The sequence below is a fragment of the Hemicordylus capensis genome, chromosome 3 (assembly GCF_027244095.1).
Source record: "Hemicordylus capensis ecotype Gifberg chromosome 3, rHemCap1.1.pri, whole genome shotgun sequence".
Taxonomy (NCBI): domain Eukaryota; kingdom Metazoa; phylum Chordata; class Lepidosauria; order Squamata; family Cordylidae; genus Hemicordylus; species Hemicordylus capensis.
The window spans coordinates 341,236,692-341,263,697 of record NC_069659.1 but is presented as its reverse complement, the minus strand read 5'-3'; the positions used below and the strand labels follow the sequence as shown (position 1 = coordinate 341,263,697).

Sequence of the window (27,006 nt, the reverse complement as noted above, 5' to 3'; positions counted from 1 at the left end):
TTGGGGAGGATTCCCCTTTACAAGTAAAGGGGGCATTCTCTGTCCTAAAGGCCAATGGGGGTGGGAGTAAAGGTACTCTGTACCTTAGTGGAGGCCACTACAGAGTTGGCGGAGACATCAGTGGCAGTTGGGGGCAGTGGTGGGGGCTCCTCCAAGCCCCTGCTGGCCTCCTGAAGATCAGCCTGGGACAGCTGTGGCCCAGTTCGGGCCTCCGCGCACATGGAGGCCTGAACTGGGCTGCATCATCTAGCCTGGGCTGTCCTTCAGGAGGCCTGTGGGACGCTTGGAGGAGGCTCCGCTGCTGCTCCCAACTGCCACCTATATCTCCACTGAATCCACCACTTCTGCAGCAGCCTCTGCTAAGGTACAGAGTAGAGAGTACCCTTCCCCCTTTACAAGTATATCCCTGAACCAGCCCATGAACCACTCCTTAGAACCGGGTCTGGTCCTTTTGGATATGGAGTTCCAGTGCATTGATCTTTTGCACCAACTATCCTAATGACCACTAGGGGCATTGGGAGTAGAGATAGTGAGTAAGGGTCTCCCAACTATTTCTACTTTATGACCCCCCGATCTGACTCTTCTGCACTTCCTGTGCTGAGTCACAATCCTCCCTTTCCTCCTAGAGAGAAGATGAAAACATCTCTCTCCCTCTTTACCTATTCATTATGTAGTCCTTTAGATTAGGTTTAGGTCTTTCCTATCCAAGTGTACTTAACCAATGCATACTTAGTATGTAGTTCTACAAGAATCCCCATGTGTTTTCTCTAAATAGCTGCAACCACTAAACCATCCTCTGCTACCTACTCTGTAACTGGAGTGTGTGCTCATTCCTTAGTGCTCTACTGTGCTCTATCTACTGGGGGTAAAAATTAACAACCCCCAACAGGTCCTGTTTGAACACGGACTGGCACCTCCCTTTGGGGGCCAGTCCAGTTCGAACTCAGACCGCCCAAACTGGACTGGTTCAATTCGAACTACAGTTCAAATTGAGCTGGCTTGCACATTCCTAGCTGTGGAATCTTGGCATCCCAATTCTTCTCTCTCTGCCTGACCTGGCTCAGAAGTCATCCAGTGATATTTGAAATGTTGTTTTTCTTCTTCTCCCCTGTGCAATTACAAAGGATTGGAAAGGGCTACAGGGCCGAGTGCTATTCATTGATGTTTTCTTGACTGGATCAGTGATCATAGATTTCACCTAGGGATCAAAAAACTCTGAAATGAGAACTGGCCTTGTTCTTAAAACATTTGGCAACCAATCCTGTCTCTTCTGCTGTCATGCAAAATGGTAGTGGACGCTTGTAGGGTAGAAGCATAGATGGGAAAGGGTGGGGTTTCTTTTCAGCTTCCCAAAGCTTTCTTTCTGCAGCCCTTCACCGCATTTGCTTTCACCACTTCTGGCACATGTCTCTTAGAATCCCCTCTGAGGAAAATGTGACTGGGGAGATGTATTCTAGAGGGGAAATTGTGAGGGAATTTTCTAGAGGGGAAATTGTTTTGCACACTCATACTTGCCATTGTCTCCTCTGTACTCCTTTGCATGTTGGTGGCAAACACAGAGCTGGGACTCTTGTGTTTGCTACAAAATATATCATTCTAGTCTTACAGAATTTTTCTGTACAGAATTTTTCTTTAAATTACACATGGTTTCTGATGTTTTAGCAAGTCTGCACTATCACTTTGTCCAGTGTGTCTTCATGATGGCTAGATACGTAACTCCCTCTTATGAGTCCATTGATTCTAGCATATGTAAAATTGTGTGCAAATGTGCCACATGCAAGATGTAGGGATCATATGAATTTGGGGCCATATGTCATTCACTACAGCATAAAACAATAGAGAAACTGGTATCCATGGCCTCTCTTTTTGAACTGACTAATTTCATTCTTCTATCAGCCACCTAATGGCACAGCAGGGAAGTAACTTGCCTAGCGAGCAAGAGGTTGCCGGCTCAAATCCCCGCTGGTATGTTTCTCAGACTATGGGAAACACCTATATCTGGCAGCAGTGACATAGGAAGATGCTGAAAGGCATCATCTCATACTGCAAGGGAAATGGCAGTGGTGAACCCCTCCTGTATTCTACCAAAGACAACCACAGGGCTCTGTGAGCACCAGGAGTCAACCTACTCAACAGCACAACTTTACTTTACTTTTGCAGAGGATAATTGCTGAAAACAATGATAGACTCTGAGATCCTTTATTTTGTACATAGCAAGGGCTTCATCACATTACAATGAAACCTGATTCAGTATATCTAGTATTGTGGAAAAATATATCCAAATCATACTGGGGGCCTGGCATCTAAAGAAACAGATTTACCAAATTAATGTTATGGAATGTATGCAATAAGGCATTTTTGCTCCTATAAAGGACAGCGATCTCTGCTTTAATGCCCCTAGGGTCCACTTTAATAAACACTGAACACCAGCCAGGCATTTTCTTCAGTTTTGTTGTCAATAAATACCATCTGTGCACGAAGCACACAATTCAGGAGAGATGCTGATCGTAAGTAAGATCCAGTGCATTATTTTTCTGGCGCTCCAACTTGCTTGGCCTTCAAAAGGATAATGAATTTTTTATATACTGCTTGAAGAATTATATTAGCACTTTGTTTAGGCGTAATGGAAATACTAGATTCTCTCCATCTGAATGGAAAATCATTGTCTAAGGAAATGAACACAGTGAGGTCATGTTTTTTACTTCCTTTGAAGGGTTGCAGAAAAAATGCAGTGGAAATGAAGAGAAAAAATGACTTGCTTTTAATGTCTCCCAATTGCCCCATTTCTTCTTGATTTCTTTGTATCTGGGCAATCTTTTCATTTCAGATTGACGTATTGAAGAAGAAAGAAAGAAAAAACTCCTGAAAAGGAAAAGCTGGAATATTGATGCACTGCACACGTACGTTCCTGCTTACATTCCATAAGCATTCAGGCTGGATCTAAACATGTAACAGAATGAGGGGGAAGAATCCTGAGGTAGGGAAATCGAATATACCACTTCAATCAGGTGAAGTACGATCTTTTTTGAATATAGTATTCCTCTAAGGGGGGAAAATCCCTTAAATTTGCTATTTCTCCATACCAACTTCATCATGAAATGGCATGACCCCTCTAAGTGCCTGCCTGGAGGTGACATTGGGCTGGATGAGGGATAACAAGCTGAAGTTGAATCCAAACAAGACAGAGGTACTATCTGTAGCAGGTCAGGATCCAAGAGATGATTGAGATCTGCCTGTTCTGTATAGGGTTACACTCCCTCTAAAATATTAGGTTTGTAGTTAGGGAGTGCTCCTGGATCTCAAACTCTCCCTGGTTTCTCAGGTTGAGGTCATGGCCAGGAGTGCTTTTTATCAGCTTCGGCTGATACACCAGATACGTCCATTTCTGGAGAAAAATGACCTTAAAATGGTGGTACATATGCTAGTAACCTCTAGGCTTGACTACTGTAATGCACTCTATGTGGGGCTGCCTTTGTACGTAGTTCAGAAACTACAATTGGTACAGAATGCGGCAGCCAGATTGGGACAACACAAAGGGACCATATAACACTGATTCCAGGGGCGGAGCCACTATTGGGCGAATGGGTTCAAAGAACCCAGGCTGCCGCCAATCAGGGGCCGCACCTCGTGGCCCTGACATGCACCCTGCATCTGACGTCAGACACGGGGGGGGGCATTATTTTACTCCCAAATGGGTCTGCGTAGCCCCATTTGGAAACAAAATCGGCCCATGCTGCAAGGGCAACATGGGCTGGAGTGACTTTCCCTGCCTTTAAAGGCAGGGAGAGCCTCGCTGCCAACTCAGCGAGGCCGATCTCCCTCCCCAATGGGGCCACTGCATCCTTTAAAGGCAGGGAGAGTCACTCTGGCCCATGCTGCCCAATGCAGCGTAGGCTGATCTCCCTTCAAAATGGGGCCATGCAGCCCTATTTGGGAGGGAGACCATGCCCCACATCAGACATCAGATGCGGGGATGGGGCCAGGGGGCTGTGGCGGCCGAATACGGGCCGTCGCCAGCCTCGCTCCACACCTGATCAATTCTAAAAGAATTGCACTGGCTGCCGATACGTTTCCGAATGAAATACAGAATGCTGAATATTACTTATAAAGCCCTTAGTGGCTTGGGTCCAGGGTCATTAAGAGGGTGCCTTCTCTGTCATGAACGCTGTTGCCTATTAAGATCATCTGGAGAGATTGGGTTATGGTTACTACCAACTCCTTTGGTGGCAACTCGGGACTGGGCCTTCTCTGTGGCTGCCCCAGGGCTTTGGAATGCGCTCCCTGCTGAAATAAGAGACTCTCCTTTACTGTTTGTTTTTAGGAGGAGCCTGAAGACCTACCTGTTTCCCCAGGCTTTTAACTGAAATTTAAATTTTAATATTTTTAAATCTTTTAATGTGTCTTTATCTATTGTGATTTTTATCTGTTTTGTGAATTTTAAATGTTTCATATTTAATATTATGTTTTAATTTGTACACAAATTGCCTAGAGATTTCTATATCAGGCAGTATAGAAATTCAGTCAGTCAATCAATGAAAAATGGCAGGTACAAGACTATGATAAATCCTTTCTAGACTCCTTTCCAGTAGTCTTATGAGATCACCCAGCATTCCGTGTGTGTGTCCGTGTGTGTGTGTGTGTGTGTGTGTGTGTGTGTGTGTGTGTGTGTGTGTGCGCGTGCGTGTGTGTGCCATCAACTTTGCAATGCCTGGACCAATATAAACCAAATCTGGAACAGTTGTAGGGAAACATAGGGACACCTCAACTGCATAGTTTGTGATGATGTCATCCACCCCAATTCAAGATAGCAGATGCATAAACCTTTGAGGTGAAACTGGGATAACTTGTGAACCGCCTAATCAATTTGAACTACAAATTTGCTGTAGGAACACTTAGGAATTCCTCAAGGGCATAGTTTGTGTTGATGTCACTCATCCCAATTCAAGAGGGCGGATGTGTGAACATTTGAGACACAAGTAGGCTAACCTTTGGACTGTCTGATTTGAACCAAATTTGGAACAGTTGTAGTGAGTGACACACAGGGACACATCAACAACAGGATATGTGATGATGTCATCCACCCCAATTCAAGATGGCAGATGCGTAAATGTTTGAGGCGCAGGTGGGTGAACTTGTGAACCGCCTAACCAATTTGAACCAAATTTAGAATAGTTGTAGTGACTGATGTATAGGGGCACCTCAGTTGTGTAGTTTGTAATGATGTCATCCACCCCGATCCAAGATGGTGGACACATGAACATTTGATGCTCAAGAGCTTGATTTGTGACAACTCAAAACCAGGCTTTTTCCAGTGTTGCCCTGGGACTCTGGAACGTGCTTCCTAATGAAATTAGTGTTTGCCCTTTCCAAACAATTAATAACTTCTTATTTTTCCCCATTTTGAGAAAAACTGTGGGTTTTGCCTAGTGTTACTGTAATGAAATTAGATGCTTAGAAGACCTAAAAACATACCTCTTTAGTCAGGCTTTTAGTTTCAAAGCTTCGGTTTTTAGACTTTTTATAGTTTTTTAAATTGTTTTAATTATGTTAATGTTTTAACGGTTTTATAGTGTGAACCACCCAGGGACCTTTTTGTATGGGGCGATATACAAATTTACTAAACATACAAACAATTAAGAGGGCTAACTTGTGGACTGCCTAACTGATTTGAACCAAAGTTGGTACACTTATAATGAGTGACAGAGAGACATCTCAATGGCATGGTTTCTGTTGATGTCATGCACACCAATTCATGATGGCAGACACATGAACATTTGCGGTGTAACTGGGCTAACTTGTGAACCACCTAACTGATTTGTACCAAATTTGCTATAGCTGTAGGAACACATAGGAACTGCTCAAGAGCATAGTTTGTAATGATGTCATCTACCCTGATTCAATATGGCAGACACATGAATGTTTGAGGTGCAAGTGGGAGCCAATATGGACCAAATTTGTTACAACTGTAGGGACACATAGGGACACCTCAAATCAAATGCATAGTTTGTGATGATGTCATCCACCCCAATTCAAGATGGTGGATGCATGGACATTTGAGGTGCAAGTGGGCTAACCTGTGAACTGCCTAACTGATTTGGACCAAATTTAGTCCAGATGTAGGGATATTGAAAGGAAAGTAGGCAGATTAGTTCTTACTAGAACAACTTGTTCACTGATATGGTAGTTTTATTTATGCTCTTTTCCCCCCAGTGCAGAAAGTAATAAAAATTGGACTTCCTACCTGCAATCTGAAATGGTACAGTCCATTCTACCACCTCAATTTTCTGCCAACTCATTTAATGGCCCATCTGCCATTAATGGCCCATTCTGCCAACTCATTTAATGGCCCATCTCCTAGAAGTGATTTCCAAACAATTGGCCAGGGTACATTAGTGTGCTTTAAGTTGCCTTATACTGAGGGAGCTGACTTGTACCGAGTAGGACTATTGGTCCATCAATCTCAGTATTAACTACACTGACTGGTGGCAGCTCTCCATGGTTTAAGAATCTTTCCCAATCCTGCCGGGAGATACCAGGGATTGAAACCTGGGACATTCTGCATGCAAAGCAGATGCTCTACCACTGAGCTATGGCCCTGCCCTCCATTAGAGGGGCTGCAATTTGCTTTGAAACCATTTTGGATGCACCCACCACTCTATACCTCATGAAGTAGGCAGACTCTGTGCAGCATTGATGTCCCTCCCTCATCCAATTTGTGAGCAGTGACGTCAACCTGAGGGAGGGAGTGGGGATGCACCAGAATTTGCTGCCAATACAACCTGTGTTACAGCTGACTGGCATATAGGAATCCAGGAAGCATCTCTTCATCGCATGGTTCCATCTCTGAGCCCTGCATTACAATGTGGAGGTTGGGATGTTAAGAGGCAAGAATAAATGAGTAATCCCTTCATTCAAGGAGGATACCTACCAATTATTTGGGGAACTAATAGAGAAAAACACATCTATATTCTGAGTGTAGTGTGAAATGTGTCTCCTGTTTTGCTGCAGAGGAAAGCTCTGCTCAGACATTGAGAGTGTTCACACAACGGAAACCTGGGTAAGACAAGTGTCCAACCCAGGTTTGGGAGCTATGCGTCTTCCCAATTTTTGGTTATGTGGGAGCAAGCAATTAGGTAGGAGGAGGGAGAAGTGATTGCATGGGAGACAGGAGCTGGTTGGGACAGCTTTTCCTCCTACCTTGGTCAAAGTCTGGTTATGAAAGCTGGATAGCACCTGTTTCCCACACAATCACTTCTCACTCCTCCTACCTAGTTATTTGCTCCCATACAACCAAAAATTGGAAGTGTATGCTGCTCTCAAACCTGGGTCCTACCCAGGTTTCAGTTGTATGAACAGCCTCATTGTGTTGTACATGTGTACAGATGTCTGTACACTCGTACATGTTTTTGTGTAAATTACTGTATCTGCAATCATTTTAAAAGTTATCCTTGGTACAAGCCCCTCAAATGCATGGTACACATTGGAAGTGTTCAGCTATACAACATAATATGTGAATCACTGCACCTGTGTACGGATCTGTACAAGTGTCCAATGTAATATCTGAGTAGGACTACAAGCTCTGTCCAGGGTATTTAAAAAATGCCCTCTCCAACCTGCCTTGGAGGCATTGTGGAATGCAGCATAGGTGTCTAGTGAAGATTTGGGATGTCTCTGGGCTCTGCTAGATACTACCTTGAATTTCACACGGACCTCCAATACAATGGGAGGGCAGCATTATCCCTCTCTCCTGGCTGTCTTGGAGTGTTTCACTTCATGGATGGGAAGGCGGGGAGGAGTCTGCATTCCAGAGAGGTTCAGCCATGACAGCCTCTTTACGTGTGCCAGAAGTGAATTTCTGAAGCCATTTTTGCTTCCATAATCCACTCCAGAGTTTTGGTGGAGCTGAATGATTACATTCAACTCTCTTCCAAGATTCTGTGTAGTGAAATTGGTCAGTTCCACTAGTCTCTAACCTAGGTAATGATGCAACAAATTTTAAGAATAAAGCAATTGGATCATAAGTGTATTGTGTACATGATGCACATTAGACAATATGTATTTGAATTGCTCTTCCTAACTTCCTTAAGCCTAGGTGGAAAGTCTAAGTCAGTGTTCTTCATTTTAAAGCCTGGGGGCCAGTGACAGCCCCCATTAACCCTAAGTGCAGTTCCCTGACTCTCTGGCCGCATTTGTCATGCCCTTGAGCTCCGACAGCGAGGAGGAAGGGGAGGCTGGCAGCTTTCCGGACGAGTCAGGAGTATCTGAGGGGCAGAGCCCGGCTGTCAGTGTTCCTGAGACAGCTGTGATAGATCCAGCTGATGGTTTAGAACAGGCACAGCAGCCTGAGTCAGCAGAAAGTGTGAGAGACCAATCGGAGGGAGAACTAGGCATTGAAACACCATTGACACCACAACAACGCAGGTGTTCTAAACGCAGGATGCATTTAGAAGCTGTTAGGAGGAGCAAACGCCTATCGCTGAGGGCTGACAAGCCATAAATTCCTACCAGCTGGGAGCTCTCAGCTTGCTCCATAAATTACAGCACCAGTCTCCTACTCATTGCTGAGATTCAATGCACGTCATTTAGTTGACAGCGTCCAGCCAAGCCGTGAACTTCCCTGGCCGTGGGCCAGACCTTGACAGCATTCACATGTAATTCGACCCGAGGTTCTGCTTTCCCCCCCTCCACCCACCATCCTCCTGCTCTCTCATCTAGATTCATATGTAGTGGAGAGCTCCCTCTCTATAGTCAGCGAGACTGCAGAAAGGAAGGGGAACTGGCTGTGTGGCCCTTCTTGACTGAAGGATAGCACTGGCAGCCAATAGCAGCTAGAGCGAGGGAGGAGCTTCCTCCCTCAACTCCAGTTGTTGAAGAGTGAGACTGTGGTGCCGCATTTGGACGTAACTCTGGCACCGCAGAACTGGAGGCACATGCGGCGAAACTCACTACAAACTGAAGATAAAAATCAGAGAGGGAAACCGTGGGTTCATTTTCTGTCAGAACTGCAGTGGCATGCATTTTGATGTACACAAATTTGAACTGGAGGCCCCTCCAACTCCGGTTTTGTGTAATCTGCGAGTGCAGCCACTGTTTATTGGGCCTGTGTGAAGCCACGTCCAAAGCTGAATACTCTGCACAGTCCTGCTGGCACCATATGGAGACTACCATTCCTTTAAAAGAAATTGAGTCCTTTTGAGCCTCTGCACAATCTTGTAAGGCATGCACAGAGTGCTGGGAAGCATAGGTTTTCCCAATGTGTTTCCCACAGAGCTCTTAAAAGAGGACTCTGGCTCTCTTAAGGGGCCCTCCCAACACTGAGAAAAGTGCAGGACTGTCTAGCGGTCAACACAGTGGGAAATAACTATCATATTGACATTTTGTTTTTTGCCAAAGTGGCCCCTGCTTGAAAAACAGTGAAGATCCCTGGTCTAAGGTTTCATGAGGTCCTTTTCTTAAAACTAAGCTTTCTTAAGTCTAAGAAGATTGGCTAAAGTCTAGGAGGGAAGTTCTTGATGCTATTCAGTTTAGAAAAAGGATGATGAAGGAGGAATTTGACAGAACTTCATAAAATGTTGCAGAAGGAAAATGTTTTTTCTTCCTCTCCCATAATGCTAGGAACTGGTGGTTACCCACCATAATTGATCCCTGCTAACTAGGCAAGGAGGCATCTTTTAAAGTGGTGATTCTCTTATATTTAGCAGGGGGAGAACAGCTGGCCCTATTCAACCTCAGCACAGCATCCCACCAGTGGCTGTGGCTGGTGTCTACTTTATGTGTGGTTTTTTTATTGTGAGCCATTTGGGGTTAGGGAGCTATCATCATCATTAATCTTTTTCTATGTAAACTGCTTTGTGGACAGACTTGTCCTTCATAAAATGAAATTTTTATGACATATGAAATTTGCTGCCACCGGTTCTTGGGATGGCCATTGAATTGGATACCTTTAAAAGAAGGAACAGACAAATTAATAGAGAATTAGTCTGTCAATGACTATTAGCCATGGTAACTATATGGACCTCCAGAGGCAGTATGACACTGAATGCCAGTTGCTGGGTGGGGGTAACAGTGGGGGTTATGGTGTTTTTGGTTACTCCATTCCTTGATCCAGGTCAGCTTTTGGTGGGGCTTTAGTTACTTGTATTCCAGTCCTGGAGTAGAGGTGAGGCAAACAAACAGCCAGCAACAAGAGCACTGAAGGGAGACTGCACTTGCCTCTCTGTATATCTATATATATAATTCGCCTGGGTGTGTCTTTCGAACGTGTGTCCTGGCAGCCCAGCTGATTGGCTGGGCTGCGGGGGCGCCTGATTGGCTAAGGCACACCCAGGAGAATTGCCTGGCTGGGCAGATGCGAGGCGGCGGCGGCGGGCCTGGCCTGGCCAGGCCGCGGATGCGAGGCGGCGGCTGGCGGGCCCACTCAGGCCGCAGATGCGAAGTGGCCACCAGCGGCCCCGTGGCCACGGATGCGAGGCAGCGGCTGGCGGGCCCGGCCAGGCCGCTGGTGGCGGTGGCCACACTCGGCCCGCTGGCGGCGGCGGCCGCACTCGGCCCCGCCGGAGACAGAGGATGGAGAGGGAGAGAGGTAGCCGGCCCCAAAGAGCGAACAGATGCTCTGTGCGGGGTCGGCTTGTAATATCTATTTCATTAAGCTATTAATATTCCTGATTCAACTCCTCACATACCCCAACTCTTTCACTTGGATTTAACAGGGGTGCACCATTATCCTGCATATGGGCTTCCTGGAAATACTTTGCCCATTGTGTGAATCAGTATTCAGGACTAGATGGACCCCTGGTCTGATCTAGCAGAGTCTGGTTTGGAATTATTGTTTGGAAATGATGGCCTACATATATTACAACATAAAGACAGGAGGCGAGGAGTTTAGCTATATTCATCACTGTGAAGGCAGCATAAGGCCTTTGTTTGTTTCTGATTGTGATTATTCTCCTAGGGTAGGAATGATTATGGTAACATCCCCCTTCTTCCAACCACCCTGTCTTCACTATATCAGACATCAGCTAGGAATTTATTGTATTATAATGCATTTCAACATCTGCAGTTGAACTCATTATTCCAAAAGCTTGAATACATTCAGTGTAATGAGGAGTCTAAACATGATATTTTTCATTTTTCCAGCATTGTTCAACTATTCCCGTGACTTGGCATCCCAGATATCTTTTTTGAAAGGGCTCCAGTTCTCTCTGAGCTTCTGCAGTGGGAAGATGTTTCTACCCCAGCATGCTAATCTGCCTCTGTGGCAATTTATTTATTTATCCATTCATATGAGTAGTTATTTGTTTACATGTATGCACTCATATATATTTATAACCTCCCTTTCAATTAGAAGTCCCTGAGTGTGCAAACAAAACATATTCCAAACAATATAAAAACATATCAACTGACTAATGTTGCGTGAGCTGAAAAATATTTTTGCACACAAAACAGGGGAGAGATTATTTTCACAGATCTTCCCTTTCTTTTGGAGCCCACTGTGCCACCCAAAAATATATCCCTCAGGGTCTCACAACCCTCAGGGGAAATATATCCCTCAGGGTCTCACAACTTTTTGGGAGGAACAGTGGACTCTAAAAAGGGAGCCCAATAAAAATCACCCCTCCCCTGATACACACACTGAACATTAGTCTGGATGTTAGCAACCATCTATATATATATAATTCTCTAAGGCGTACCTGTGGCTAATCCTGTGTGTGGCAGTTCTTGCGAGAGTTCGCGAGCAGAAGCACCGTGGTGATTGGGCAGTGGAGATTCCATATGCAGATAGGGAGGAGGGGTCTGAAAAGGATAGGATAGGGAGGATAGGATAGTGGGCAGGGGTCTGCAAAGAGAGGAGTCATGAGGGAGGAGAGAGCCCCTTCAGAAGAAGGAGGCTGCTGTTGTGTGAATTAGATGAGGAAACAAGATGAACAAAATCTGTTAACTCCGGAAGGGAGAGAGAGAAGAAAAAAGAAGGGAGGGGAAGATTGGGTGGAGGAGAGACAAAGAGAGAGAAAGAATGAAGAGGAAGAGAGAAGAAAGGGTGAGGGATGGGCCCAAGCCTGTCAGCAGCCTGAGGGGAATGAGCAGCCATGGCAGCATCTATTGGCAGCAAGGAAAGGCCCAGTCAATCACTGCTGTTGCTTGGGGCCACCGAGGACATTGATGAAGGGAAGCAGGCAAACAAGGGATGGGCCTGAGCCTGTCAGCAGCTTGAGGGGAATGAGTGGCCATGGTGGTGGTGGTAGCAGCAGCAGCAGCAGCAGCAAGGAAGGGCCTGAGCAACTGCTGCTGCTGCTCCTGTGGAGAAGAGCAGGAATAGGGCTCAGGTGAGGATAGGGAGGTCTCTGGGGATAGGGGGCTGCAACTTGGCCAATAGGTGCCAGCAACGCTGCAGTCGTGACCAAGAGGGGTGAGGGGAATGGAGTAAGGGGTGGAGGAGTGACCAAGAAAAGTGAAGGAGATGGAAGCAACTGGATGGAGGAGGAGGAGGAGGAGGAGGAGGAGTGCAGCTCAAGTGAGGGTGGAGAGATCTCTGAGGTGAGCGGGGGGCAGAGGGTGAGGGGAGCAATCAAGTGCTAGCGTGCAGATGCTCTGCATGGGTTAAGTTAGTTTTAAAATAATCTGCTAAAAATTATTTAGCAGTAACTCATCAGAGCAGCAAAAACGGGGGGGGGGGGAATAGGTTATCTCTTCAAAAGAGGCCCGCCATGCCCTGGTGTCTTGAAGCCAGTAAAGAAAGAGTGAGCTAAATTTCCCTAGAAAGAGAGAGAGTTCCATAGCTTTAGTGCTCCCACAAAGAAGATCCTGTTTCTTGTGGCCACCTAATGTATATTAGATGATAGGGACATAGAAAGGAGGGCTTCTAGCAACTGTGATGCAAAGCTTGAGAGTTCTGAGTGTGGCTGTCTTACCAACCTTTGAGTTAAGAAATACTTGCCCTCTGCAAGGGAACAAGGAGGAGCCATGGCAGGATCTAAGAACATGAATGGAATGAGGACAAACATTTATGAGATTTTCAGACCCAAACACTGGTTAGGCCAGTTGGCGACTCTTAATTATGCACCCCTGACCTAGTCAACACTTTCACAATGTTTATAGGTGTAAGGCAGCAGCAAGTTGGTCTAAAAGTTTCTTTCCTGTGCCAACAATACAGCTCTCATACAATGTTGTTGACCTTACATTTGCTGCTCTGCAGCACCACCTAGGTGATGGTCAGAGAGGGTATTACTGCTCATCAGCCCAGCCAGGCTAGATGATCTGGGGAACTAATAGGTCCCTGGATATCCTTTTATAACTATTGCTTCAGGCTTAGTTTCTCAGTCTGAACAGCATGTTTCTGAGAGTAGCCACACAGACACCTTTCCCTTTCTCCAACCTGCTTCTGTCTCTCATCCCTAAGTTCTGTCTGCCTGATCTGGGGTCTGACCAGTGTCCCCACTGCTGTTCTCTGGACCCATCCAAGGTCTGACAAGAGGGGTGTGTGTGTGTGTGTGTGTGTGTGTGTGTGTTCTGAAGCTGTGCTTCAAGTGCCTCTGCAGATACCATCCTGATCTGCCTCCCACTTTGAAATTTGATCTCTTTTGCAGAGGAATTGAGCTGTCTATCAAAATATTTTGTTTTGATACAGCAAGCTGATTGCTAGGAAAGTTGATCTTGGCTGCAGATAGCTCTGCTTGGGAAAAACAGAGTGAGAGTGAAACTGGATTAGACCAATGGCAAAGTTAGGTTTCAAGGGAGACAAGGAAGGCAGCCTTAAAATCAGGAGCCCCCTTTTTAAATTCTGGCAAGTCTGCACACATCTGTCTAAGAACCAGATCATCTTTCATACATAGTTTAAAGCACATTAACATATTAACATATTTATAATTAAACTATCTTTTCCCAGAAATGTGCAGCATGATCCATCTCTTCCTTGATTTGCAAAGGAAGTCCATATAGGCACCCCCTGAGCCACTCCCCAATACACACATATTGGCCCTCAGCTGGGCACCCTTTGCTGGATGTCCTCCAGTGCAACTGGCCATAGCTGATAGTGAGGCCTCTACTGCTTCCAATAGCGTCCCCAGATGTTGTTGGACTTCAACTCCCATAATCCCCAACCAAAGGCCATTGAGGCTGGGGATTATGGGAGTTGAAGTCCAACAACATCTGGGGATCCAAGGTTGAGAATCCCTGATTTAGTGGCTCATTCCTCTTCTCTCCTGTTTCTGGCATGATCATCTCACATCAGTGCTTTGTCAGCTGCACTGGCTCCCAGTCCATTTTTGGGACCAATTCAAAGTGCTGGTTTTAGCCTTGAAAGCCCTACAAAGTCTGGGCTCAGGTTACCTGAAAGACTGCCTTATCCCAAATGCCCCTATCTGGATTTAAGATAGTCTTTGGAGGCCCTGCTCAGAGTTCTCGAATCAAATGAGGTGCGGTGGGTGGCCACTAGGGAAAGGGCCTTTTCAGTGGTAGCACCCTGTTTATGGAATAGGCTCCCCAATGAGGTCTGCCTGGTGCCATCATTATGGTCTTTCAAGTGCCAGGTGAAGACCTTTTTATTCACCCAGACATTTTAAAGTTTATTTTTTTTAAGATCCTAGTTTTGATGTTTTAAAGTTTTGTTTTAAATTGTGTATATTTTAATTGTATATTTTTTTGGTGTTGCTGTGAGTTGCCCAGATCACATTTGTTATTGGGAGGCTAGATGATGATGATGATGATGATGATGATGTTATTTACACACAGTCTACCAGATGTTATTGACTGGATTTGCTACTTTAATTATCGGGCCCTTTCCAAGTGTCTAGGATAACTGAAGAAAAATTAAAGATAGTGTCGTAGTATTTGTGCTGTCCCAAGTAGTGTGGCCTTCTGTAGTTGATAAGTGTTAATTTTATTGATGCCCCAGGTGTTGAGATGGTGTTCAAGTTCTTTTGGTACTGCACCAAGGGAAACAACAACTATTGGCATCACTATTGTTTTCTTTTTCCAGAACCGCTCAGTTTCAATCTGAAGGTCCTTGTATTTAGTTATTTTCTCCAATTGTTTTCATTGACTTGTCTATCCCCTGGGATTGCAATATCAATTATCAGAACCCGATTCTTCTCGATGACTGTCAGATCAGGTGTATTGTGTGCTAAATGCCTATCAGTTTGTATTTTAAAATCCCAAAGGATTTTTGCCTCTTCATTTTCTGTGACCTTCTCAGTCAGATGATTCCACCAATTCTTGCTTGCTGGCACTTTGTAATGCTTGCAAAAGTTCCAGTGGATCATTGCAGCAACTTTGTGGTGTCTTTCCTTATAATCAGTCTGTGCGATTTTCTTACAACATACAAGGTGCTCAACTGTCTCATCTGCTTCCTTGCATAATTGACACTTACTGTTTTTCTGGGTCTTATCCATTTTTGCTTTTATAACATTTGTACATTATTCTCTCTCTCTCTCTCTCTCTCTCTCTCTCTCTCTCTCTCTATATATATATATATATATATATATATTTCTCTAAGGCATACCCGTGACTAATCCCATGCTCTCACGAGAGTTCATGAGCAGAAGCACCTGATTGGGCAGTGGTTGTGCTGGTCTTTGTCCGTAATAAAGATGATTGATTGATTGATTGATTGGGCAGTGGGGATTCCATATGCAGATAGGGAGGAGGAGCCTGTGATAGCAGAAGCACCATAGTGATTGGGCAGTGCGGATTCCATCTGCAGATAGGAAGGAGGAGCCTTTGGCACCGGAGTGATTGAGCAGTGGGGATTCCATATGCAGATAGGGAGGTGTGATGGTTAAAGTCAGTTGGAATATGCAGATAGGGAGGTGTGATGGTTAAAGTCAGTTGGAATGCAATTGTTACTGGTTGGAAGATGTTCTTGATTGTGGAGAAGAGGAATCTATGAAAGGATAATGGGCAGGGGTCTGTGAAGAGAGGGGTCGTGAGGGAGGAAAGAGCCCCTTCTGGAGAAGGAGGCTGCCACTGTGTGAATTAGATGAGGAAACATGATGAACAAGGAAGGGAGTGGGGAGGGGAAGAAAGACAGAGGGGAAGAGCTAGTGGAGGAGAGAGAACAAGAGAAAAAGGAGGAAGAAGGAAGGGTGAGGGATGGGCCCGAGCCTGACAGCAGCCTAAGAGGAACAAGCAGCCATGGTGGTGGTGGCAACAAGGAAGTGCCCAGTCAACCACTGCTGTTTTTTGAGGCTACCAAGCCTTTTGGCAGAGGAAGGCAGGCAGGCAAGAGACAGACCTGGGCCTGTCAGCAGCCTGAGAGTAACGAGTGGCCATGGCAGTGGCGGCAGGGAGGAAAGGCTTGGTCATCATCAGCTGCTGCTGCTGCTGCTCCTGTGGGGAGGAGCAGGAGTGGGGCATGGGTGAGGGTGGGGAGATCCCTGGAGATAGGGGGTTGCAGTTTGGCCAATAGGAGCCAGCAACACTGCAGCCATGACCAAGAGGGGTGAGGGGGGTGGAATAAAGGGATGGAGGAGTGACCAAGAGGGGTGACCAAGAGGGATCGAAGCAACCGGATGGAGGAAGAGGAGCAGGAGTGCGGTTCAGGTGAGGGTGGAGAGATCTCTGAGGTGAGGGGAGCTGTGGTGGGGGTAAGGAGAGCAATCAAATACTAGCATGCAGATGCTCTATGTGGGTTAAGGTAGTTGTTTTTATTTTATTTTATTTTATTATTATGTGAAATGCTGGAGGTCCATGTATAACAAGCAAACTTCCGGTAGTATGCCCAATTGATGGCTTGGTCAGCGGAGCAATTGAAAGGGCAGAGTAGAAAGCTCTGTGGATCCCCTCAATGGACATAAAAAGCTACCTTATACCTCAGAGACCTGCGTTTTGGGCAGTATATATAGATATGTTAAATAAATAAATAAAAATATACCAAATCAGATCATTGGTGCATCTAGCTAAGTGTCATCTACACTGACAGGCAGCTCAGACAGGATCTTTCCCAGCCTTATGTGAAGATGCCAGGGATTGCAGGTCAACGGGATGTTCTACCACTAGGCTGTGATCCCTTCCCCAAAGCAGTGAAGCTCTGCAGACGGAAGTCCCTAAGCAAATGGGAGGGAATGGATTGTGCCCAAGACTTCCAGTTACTTCATCCTGCAGTAAAGGAAATCATTCAGAGCATGGTAACTGATGGCAGAGGTACCATGATTAGCCAGCATCAAGGCCTACAGTTTGTCCTTAGTTTCCAAAAGCAGCTACCTCTCCTTGGAAGTTTGGAGCAAAGAAAAGAAAAAATCACACTGAAAACCTTTCCGTTTTGTTTGACTAGCACAGTCTACCTTGTCACCTTGTCACATTGATCTTAATGTCTAATGACTCTCTGGATGACAAAGAGCTAAATATTAAATACCCCTTCCTGTGTTTTGACTTCAGATTTCTCAGTTTTCCCCAAGAAAAGTGAAGGCAGTTCTTAATTATTTGAATAATCAGACGGGTGAATATTTGATTGCTTGAATCTAGGATGCAGTCTCAGCCTCTCTTGTGAAATCGATTTTGTTGCCCATTATTTACAATGCCATAGAAAAGGTTACCATCAGAGATCTCTTTAGCTCTAGAGATTTGAATGACTGACAGTAGCTGCTGTAATTTCAATAACATCCATATGAAATGTAAATATATACCTTTTTATTATTGATAAACATATTTTCCTATGCAGAAAGAGCGTACAAAAATTTTTTTTTGAAGGGATGGAAATAAACAAACATGTTCCCCATATCAAAAAGGTGGCTTAATTCTGGAAACTCCCACAATGCATTGTGATTTGTGATAGCTGCTATTAGGACTAAGGTTTTACTGAATTTCTAGAATGGTTTGCCATGTAGCATAAGGTCTGCCATTTGGGAAACACAAATCCAAAACCCCTTTTGGTGGGTGGAGGGAGTTGTATGGATAATATCTCAGTTTAAAGAGAAGAGAACAACTTGTGGCAGCGAGGGCTCATTAAACATGCTTGCCCAACTCTTGAGCTTGAAAGGACACTCCTGAAGAGCATAGTTTCTTGTGTTGTAGTTTCCTTTGGACAAAGAAAATTACTCATCCCATTATCCTGACAGGAAATGACATCATCAAGCTCAGGAGCTGGGTGGCCAAGCCTGTCTAATAAGGCCTCCCCACTACCAGTGATCCCCTCCCCTTTTTATGAAGGATCATGACATTTTGCTGCCTGAAGCATTGAACCAGATGGTGTCCTGCTCTTCCCTCCTCTTACTCTTTTTTCCTGCTAAGATCACACTCCCATTTCCTTCCTTCCTTTCAAATATCTGCTACTTTCTTCCTGTTTTGTTAGGAAGGGAACATAGGAAGCTGCCACATACTGAGTCAGACCATTGGTCTATCTAGCTCAGTATAGTCTTCATAGACTGGCAGTGGCTTCTCCAAGGTTGCAGGCAGGAATCTCTCTCAGCCCTATCTTGGAGAAGCCAGGGAGGGAACATGAAACTTTTTGCTCTTCCCTGAGCGGCTCCATCCCCTAAGGGGAATATCTTACAGTGCTCACACATCAAGTCTCCCATTCAAATGCAGCCAGGGTGGACCCTGCTTAGCTAAGGGGACAAATCATGCTTGCTGCCACAAGACCAGCTCTCCTAGGGAAGCATGGTGCCATTTTGGTTTCCTTCCACCTTTTTTGGGTTGGGGGGGGGGCGCTGAGTGGATTGCTGTGCTTCATGGCAAAGCAGGCTTTCTTAGGGTTGTTGCTCAAGTATGACAACATATGCCAATTATTTATTTTTGTCTACAATATATGTTGTTTTCAGTATTTGGAGTCTCATTGGGTACTGAAAGACACTCTAACTAGGGGAGTCCACATGCTGGAAAGACACACCCATGCTGTGCAAGACTTCCAGAGTACCACAGTGCAAAGTGTGGAGAGTTATCTTTCTTTTTTCTCTGTTTCCTCTGGAATTGCCCTGTGCAACCCAAAAATATGTCCCAGAGGACTGCAAAAACCTCAGGGACATATTTTCAGGTGACATGGAATTTCTGGAGGAAGCAGAGACTGGAGAAAATCACTCCACTTCTCACTCAGTGCTGTGTGGCTAAGAAAGCTCTCTTCTAGGGATGTGCAAAATATTTCAATGTTGAAATGTTTCAAACTCAAAACAAACCCTTTAAATGAAGGGTTTCTTTCAAGCTCAGATCAAAACAACCCTGTTTGGATTCTAAATGTTTTGACATTTTGAGTGCCATTTTAGAGGCCTGTATTCCCCTTGCTGATTGGTTTTCTGGCACTAGTTTGTGGTTGGCTTGTGATCTCCTTGCTTCTTGGTTGGCTTGTTATCATACAAATCAAGTGTTCTTATGGGCAACTGTGACCCCATTGGCTGGGAGGAGGGGGGGAGCCCAAAAGGAGGGAGTTTCAAAATGTATTCAAAGGGACTGGGAGGAAGAGAGCACCCTTATGGATACATCAAGAGAGGAAGAAGAAAGGTTTGGTTTTGTGGTTTTTCTCAGCACCAAGTATAATATGCTGTGTTATTGCTGCTATATCTATCTGGCTTCGCTGGATCTCAGATTGACAATGGCAGAACATGGGTGCCTTCCTCCTTGGGTTGTGATTTGTTTGTTTTTGAGATAGTGCTGTAGCGAGAAATGAACAGGGGCAGCTCTCTTTCCTCTCTATCTCTGTAATATTTCTTAGTGATTGCTGTGATGAGCCCAAGGCCAGCCTTGAGGCTAACCTGTGCTTCACTTACTGCTCTGGTCTGTTCTACAATCCACATTGCAAGTCAAAATGTGGCTGAAGTTTCTCTAATTGAGCTTATGGCTAAGCTTGCTGCTAAGGGTGCTGCGGTGGCAGCTGTTGCAATGCTAGGAATGTAAGAAGTCATAATTGTGTGAGAGAGAACAACTTGTTCCAGTGATGTTACTGCAGCACTGTGGCTGGCAATGGATTCTGGGTTGGTGATTCTTTTTTGGCCATTTTTGGCCTGTGTTTGAAATGTGTGTTCTGAGTTGGGAGGTTCAGATTCCCTTTTACTGTGTGCTTCTGCAGTGTTTTTCAAGGAAGGGTTGCAAAATGCATTGCAAATTGCAATGCAAAACTCGTGTGTGCATACTGTGCATCCACCTTGGTCTGGCCATAGGGAACAATGGGGACACTGAAAACACCCCATTGTTTCCTATGGGTAGATCCTAGGGAATAACAGAGTGGGTTGGGTAGTAGGGCATGATGGGTGCTACCTATCACCCAAACAACAAAAGAAATGGGCAAGTGGTCAGTTTTAAGCACATTTCTAACTTTTCCCCAAACTCTCCATAGGATTCTATGGGTTTTTTGGGAAAAGGTTAAAATTTGTTTAAAAGCTTCTGCTTGCCCATTGCTTTTGTGGATTGGGTGGTAGGTAGCACCCATCATACCCTACTACCCAACCCACTTTGGTGTCCTTAGGAGCTACCCATAGGGAGCAATAGGGTGTTTTGAGTTTCCCCATTGTCCCCTTTGGCCAAAACACTCAAAATGTTTAGAATTTTTTCCTGACAAAACAACCAGTCTGACCACTGTTTCAGTGAAATGTTTTGATCATCTGTGTTTTGATTCAAGCTCAAAACAAAATGCAAAATCTGTTTCTTGCACGTCCCTACTCTCTGCAGCTTTGGTGCATCTTCCTGCCATGTAGATGCTTCCTTAGGAAATCAGTCACTGTTTTTAGAAGCCTATTGGGAGGGGGGCATGATTTAACTAAAACTAGGGGGAGTCAGGGAGTTGGACTTGGGGATTTGATTAAAGGCTGCCCTAGCTTTTCCCTGATAAATCAAGCACTGTCCAGGTGTTGGTCTGAATGTGGACTCTAGAACCTCCCCCTGCCCCAGTACCCATAATCCTCCTAAAGCCACAGTGGTTCCAAGGCACAGATTCCTTGGTAGGTGAACTGACATGAAATGGTTCCCTGAAGGCTGGAAGCTTCCAGACTACTGGTGTAACATGTAGACCAGCTCTGCATCTAATCTGAATTTGTCTGACTATGAGTCCTCAAACACTGCTGTGTAAGATATGCAATAATGAAAGATACGAAGACTGGAAGATTTAGCTTTCTTTCTTTCTTTCTTTCTTTCTTTCTTTCTTTCTTTCTTTCTTTCTTTCTTTCTTTCTTTCTTTCTTTCTTTTCTGCTAATAAATCTTCAGATAGTCAAAGTGACATCTCATCAAACGCTCTTATTGTAACCAGCATTTCTTCCCCCTTACAGGGGATAATTTTGCCCCAGGGATGTTAGTGGGTGATATGTTTTTCAGAGGCAGATGTTTGCACTGATATTACCTTGTGCGATATGAACAAAAATAGGCACAATAAACATTTATATTCAGTGGGAGGCTGGTTAACATGAATGGAAGTGGCACAGCCTGGCCTAAATGTTCCCCACAGTCTTGAGGAGGCCCTGCATCCGCTAATGCAGGAATAAATGTTCAGCATATTCTTGTTGCAACATACAAACAAGTACTTCAGCATTAACATCTGACAAGCCAGCTGTCAACTTTCCAAAAATACTTGCTGTCGAATGACTGTAGCACTCACTGCTGGTGCTGCTACTACTACTACTGTTTTCAAACTAGGGAAAGGAATTCTGCTCTGGGGCATTTTGACAGAGTGATAGCTGTTGGATGACAGATGGTTTTTTTGTTGGCTTTTTTGTCCATGCTGGAACACTCAGATGTTTTAAAGGCCTGTGCTCATGTTTTTGAAGAGAAAGTGCTAAACATTTTTCTGAACGTCCAGAGTTAACATTCAGATTTGAAGGCTCTCCTCCTACTCAGCTGCATTCAGGAGATGAGTGGTGTGCTAAGCTGAGAGAACAGGAAGCAGGACACGGTTGGTATTTTGAATAACAAACAAGAAGTTTTAGTAAGAATTAATCTGCCTACTTTCCTTTCACTATAATCTTAATTGATAATTACCATCTTCACAAGTTTGCCAACTTCCACCTCAAATGTTCACACACCCACCATCTTGAATTGGGGTGGGTGACCTCATCACAAACTATGATGTTGAGGTGTCCCTATGTGTCACTAGAGTTGTAACAAAAAATTGGTTAGGCAGTTCACAAGTTAGCCCACATGTGCCTCAAATGTCCATATGTCTGACATCTTATTTATTGTTTATTTATTTGATTTTTATACCACCCTTCCAAAATGGCTCAGGGCGGTTTACAATTACAATTACAATCTTGAATTGGGGGGATGACATCATCACAAACTATGCCATTGAGGTGTCCCTATGTGTTACTACAATTGTACCACATTTGAGTCCACTTGTGCCTCATAATTCATGCATCTACCATCTTGAATTGGGGTGGCTGACATCATCACAAACCATGACTATGCATCTCTACAACTGTTCCAAATTTAGTCCAAATGATTCCAGGCATTGAGAAGTTGATAAGGGGCCACACACACATGGACACAGACACACAGGAAGCTGGGTGATCTCATAAGCTGCTTTCCTTAAGGAAAGTAGGCTAAAAAAATGGCTGACATGTCCCACAGCACAACATGAGCAGTGCAGACCTGCCTGCACCCTGGCAGGGTTCTAAATCATCCGGAAATGCTGCTGCACTTCCGGGGCCTAGAGCACCTTTCTTATGAGGCAAGGCTACAACACCTGGGGCTATTTAGTTTAGAAAAAAGAGGTCTGCAGGGAGACATGATAGAGGTCTATGCATGGTGTGGAGAATGTGGATAGAGAGAAATTCTCCCTCTCACATAACACTAGAACCAGGGGTCATCCCATGAAATTGAATGCCAGGAAATCTAGGACCAACAAATGGAAGTACTTTTTCACACAATACATAATCAATTTGTGGAATTCTCTGCCACAAGATGTGGTGACATCCAACAACCTGGATGGCTTTAAGAGGGGTTTGGATAACTTCATGGAGGAGAGGTCTATCATCAGCTACTAGTTGGAGTGCTATAGGCCACTTCCAGCCTCAAAGGCAGGAAACTTCTGAGTACCAGTTGCAGGGGAGTAACAGCAGGAGAGAGGGCATGCCCTCAACTCCTGCCTGTGGGCTCTCCAGAGGCATCTAGTGGGCCACTGTGTGAAACAGGATGCTGGACTAGATGGGCCTTGGGCCTGATCCAGCAGGGCTGTTCTTATGTTCTTATATACAATAGGGCAGTACCAGCACTGCTGACTCTTGAACATCATGCACTGCTTCCATTAGGAATAATGGAAACCGTGTGCAAATATGCAAGAGATCAGTACTCTAGTAATGAAAGTCAAGGAGCATAGTGAAAAAATGGGACTACAACTAAATGTAAAGAAGTTTAAACTAATTACAACAGGTACAGCAACCAGCCTCAGAATTGATAATGAAGACACTGAAATGGTGGATAGCTTCTGCTTTTTAGGATCGACCATCAACAGTAAAAGATCCAGCAGTCAAGAAATACTCCACAGAGTAGCACTTGGTAGGGTTGCAATGAAGGCCTTGGAAAGGCTATTTAGATGCTGTGACGTGTCTATACCTACAAAGATTAGAATCATTCAGACAATGGTTTTCCTCATGACATTCTATGGATCTTTTCTTCAAAGATTAAGGGACGTCAGCATAGAGGTCTATAAAATTATGCATAGTGTGGAAAGAAAGAAAGACGAGCGTTTCCCAGAAGTCAGGACATCCCACACAGGGCGGGACAGTTGGCAACTCTTCCTGTCACACAGGGGTATCCCCCCACTGCTCATCGCGCAGTTCACTGTGGGATACATGGAGGTCGGGAGGGACACATTGTCCCAGCCTCCAGACATCCGATTGTGTGGGAGCGCAGCCTGCACTTCCCAACAATATGGAAGGATTGTCTGGGGGCAAGGTAAGTTCTGCACAGCCTTCCCACAGCCCACCCACCCTCTCCACCTTCCAGTCATGTGCGTAGCCTTATGGAGTTTTTTCTCTTTTTTTCTCTTTTTTTCACAACACTAGAATGGATCCCATGAAACGGATTGCCAGAAAATTTAGGTCTGACAAAAGAAAGTACTTTTTCACACAGAGCATAATTAATCTTTGGAACTCTCTGCCATAGGATGTGGTGCTGGCCACTAGCTTGGATGACTTTAAAAGGGGCTTAGACAAATTCATGGAGGACAGGTCTAACCATGGCTGCTAGTCTGATGTCTATAGGCCACCTCCAGGCTCAGAGGCATCTTGCCTGAATACCAGTTGCAGAGGAGCATCAGGAGGAGAGAAGGCATGCCTTTATCTTCTGCTTGTTGGATTCCCAGAGGCATCTGGTGGGCTGGACTTGCTCCAGCAGGACTGTTCTTATGTTATGTTAGTAAAGTAAAGGTAAAGTGTGCCATCGAGTCAGTGTCAACTCCTGGTGACCACAGAGCCCTGTGGTTGTCTTTGGTAGAATACTGTAGGGTTTTCCATTGCCATCTCCCACACAGTATGAGATGATGCCTTTCAGCACCTTCATATATCACCGCTGTCTGATGAGAAACACCATAGCCTGGGAAACATACCAATGGGGATTCGAACCAGCAACCTCTGGCTTGCTAGTCAATTCATTTCCCCGCTGCACCATTAGGTGGCTGATGTTATGTTAGTACTCCTCTTTTTTAAACCCCATGATATAACTCCAGAATGGCTGGCCAGAAAGCTCTCAAAATTCATATGGTAGAAACACATCTAAATAGCATTGGTTGTGTTTAACTTGGAGAATTGGTCCAGCCATCAATTTGTTACTCATGGCAGAACATGTAGTAGTATCAGAGAATCCACTCTGTGTGCAGTTTCAGACCTTTCTCTCATGGAAGGACACCTGCAGATCCTTGAGAGACAGGATTGCAGGAAGCTTGAATTCTCTTCTGGAGTTTGGGGTGAGTTCAAGGGGGAAGGAAACCAGGGCTTTTGGCTTCTGGAAATTTAGTCTAGGAAATTTAGTCTAACCGTTTGCTAGTTAGTTTGCATCAGAAACTTATTTTTGCTTTTGTGTGCCTTGCATATCCTTACAACTGTTCTATGGTGTTTTATCTGTAATGCAACTAAACTAAAAACGCTTAGCCTGCACATGGGCATTGCAAAAGTCTCTATAAACTCTTAAAGGTGCTTTTTGTATATTCTTACATCTATGTACTTTGCAACTGGGTAAGCATGATTTTTAAAGTGTGCCACCCCAATATCATCTGAGCGTGCTTTTTGAAGTATTCTTGCAGCTACTGAGTGTTCCTTTTATCTGTAACTAAAAGCTGGGAAAGCCTCAGACAGAAACAGTCTGTAGTATTTTGAATAAAGTTTCTTTTTTCTTTTTTTGTTCTTTGCAATTTAAACTAGCCTCTTTGAGTGGATTTTTAACTCAGGGAGGTGGGGGCTGGAAATGTACTCTGGTGCAAATATGCCTCAATTTGATTGTTCAGCAACTCTACCAAGTTTTCTCATCATGTGTAGGCTTGCATGTGGTGGTTTTTGTGTACTTTTACAATAGTAAAGAGAAAGAGAGTTTCCCTGGAAATTTACCCAAGCCAGGGGGGAATAAGGTCTTGATAAGTGGGTGTGGTGGCAATGTATTATCTACTAGGAGAGTTTTGAGGAGCAGTCTTTGTGGGTGAAAACAAGAGAGATGATGATTCAGCATTTTTTCTTCCCCTCACGTGGGCTTCCTTTGAGACAAAGCCTGGGTTAAATCCACCCACTGCAACAAGTTACTGTATATAGTTAGCAAGCAGGACTTGCTTTGGGGTCTTTACTACCCATCCAGTTCAAGCAAGCCACAAGCCACCTAATGGCACAGTGGGGAAATGACTTGCCTAGGGAGCAAGAGGTTGCTGGTTCAAATCCCTGCTGGTATGTTTCCCAGACTATGGGAAACACCTATATTGGGCAGCAGCAAGACAGGAAGATGCTGAAAGGCTCCATCTCATACTGCACAGGAGATGGCAATGGTGAACCCCTCCTGTTTTCTACCAAAGAAAACCACATGGCTCTGTGGTCGCCAGGTGTCGACACAGAACAGAGAATACTCGGTAGATGAACCAATTATCTGATTCATTGTGAAGTTGTTTCATGTGTCCATTATCTATTGTCATGTACAATTTTAAAAACAGCCCCCCTGTTTAATTTGAATCCTGATTCCTGCAACATTTCCCTGCATTGAATCTTGCTATTATTGAATGTCTAGTTCCACTTTCACTTAAGAATAGAATTGGCAGCTTTTCACATCTCTGTAGATTTGCATACAATAGTTTTGAGGGGTGTGTGTGTGTTGTTTTTAGAGATACCTTCTTAGAAGAGGCCTTCCCTTCTGTGTAAAGGAGGGATATCTAAGATGGTTCCTGTATTTAACCTTTTTAAAAAATGCATTTCCTGAGTAATCTGGGATGCTTCTCCTAGGCTATTAAAAGGAGCTTTAATGTATTAGTCTAACTAGTAAATTGAATAAAGGCTGCAGCTCTACTAAGACATGTATTCTTAGAGTGAACTCACTAAAATCCAGTATATGTTTTTCACCCTCTTGGTGTCACTGTAGGGTAGAATTGAGACATCCAGACAGCTTCATCAGTATCTTTTAAAACCAAAAAGCAATGCTAGCAGAAAGAAAAGAAAAGGGTGCGGGGAATCCTCCTACTATCAGTTACTATCAGGCTCAGTTATGGCTTCAAAAGTACAACATCCCATCCTACGGTGTTGTCGGGCCAGCTTTGCAGTCTGCCCAAGGATATTATACCAATGACCACTATTTCCAGATCCACTAGAAGAACAGCATTACTAATAGCTGTCAGAGGACACAAAGATGAGCAGAAGGGAAGCTCTGGCAGATGGGACAGGGCAGAAGAAGATGACTCACCTATGTACCTCCCTAAAGGGATTTAATTTACTTTGTCACTTACATCCTTCAACCTGGCTATTCAGCAGTGACCTTTTAGAATGAGAGTGCTACAGGCAAGTAGCACAGAAACACAGTGTAGGCCCTACATAACTCAAATGTCCACCTCTTCCCCATGTTTCACCATGAGCTTTTGAGATCATCAACCACATCTTCTCAGTTATATGATCTCAACTGTCAGAAAGGTGCCT

At 44.6% G+C, this 27,006-nt stretch overlaps 1 long non-coding RNA gene across 1 annotated transcript in view; it reads left to right on the top strand.

Moving 5' to 3' along the window:
• LOC128352027 (uncharacterized) overlaps window positions 1-26,391 on the top strand; it is a 35,116-nt gene extending 8,725 nt beyond the window's left edge. The window contains exons 2-3 of the long non-coding RNA XR_008320177.1: window positions 2,828-2,977; window positions 23,914-26,391. This is a non-coding gene — a long non-coding RNA (uncharacterized LOC128352027). The remainder of the gene's footprint in view (window positions 1-2,827; window positions 2,978-23,913) is intronic.
• Window positions 26,392-27,006: the final 615 nt, after the last annotated feature.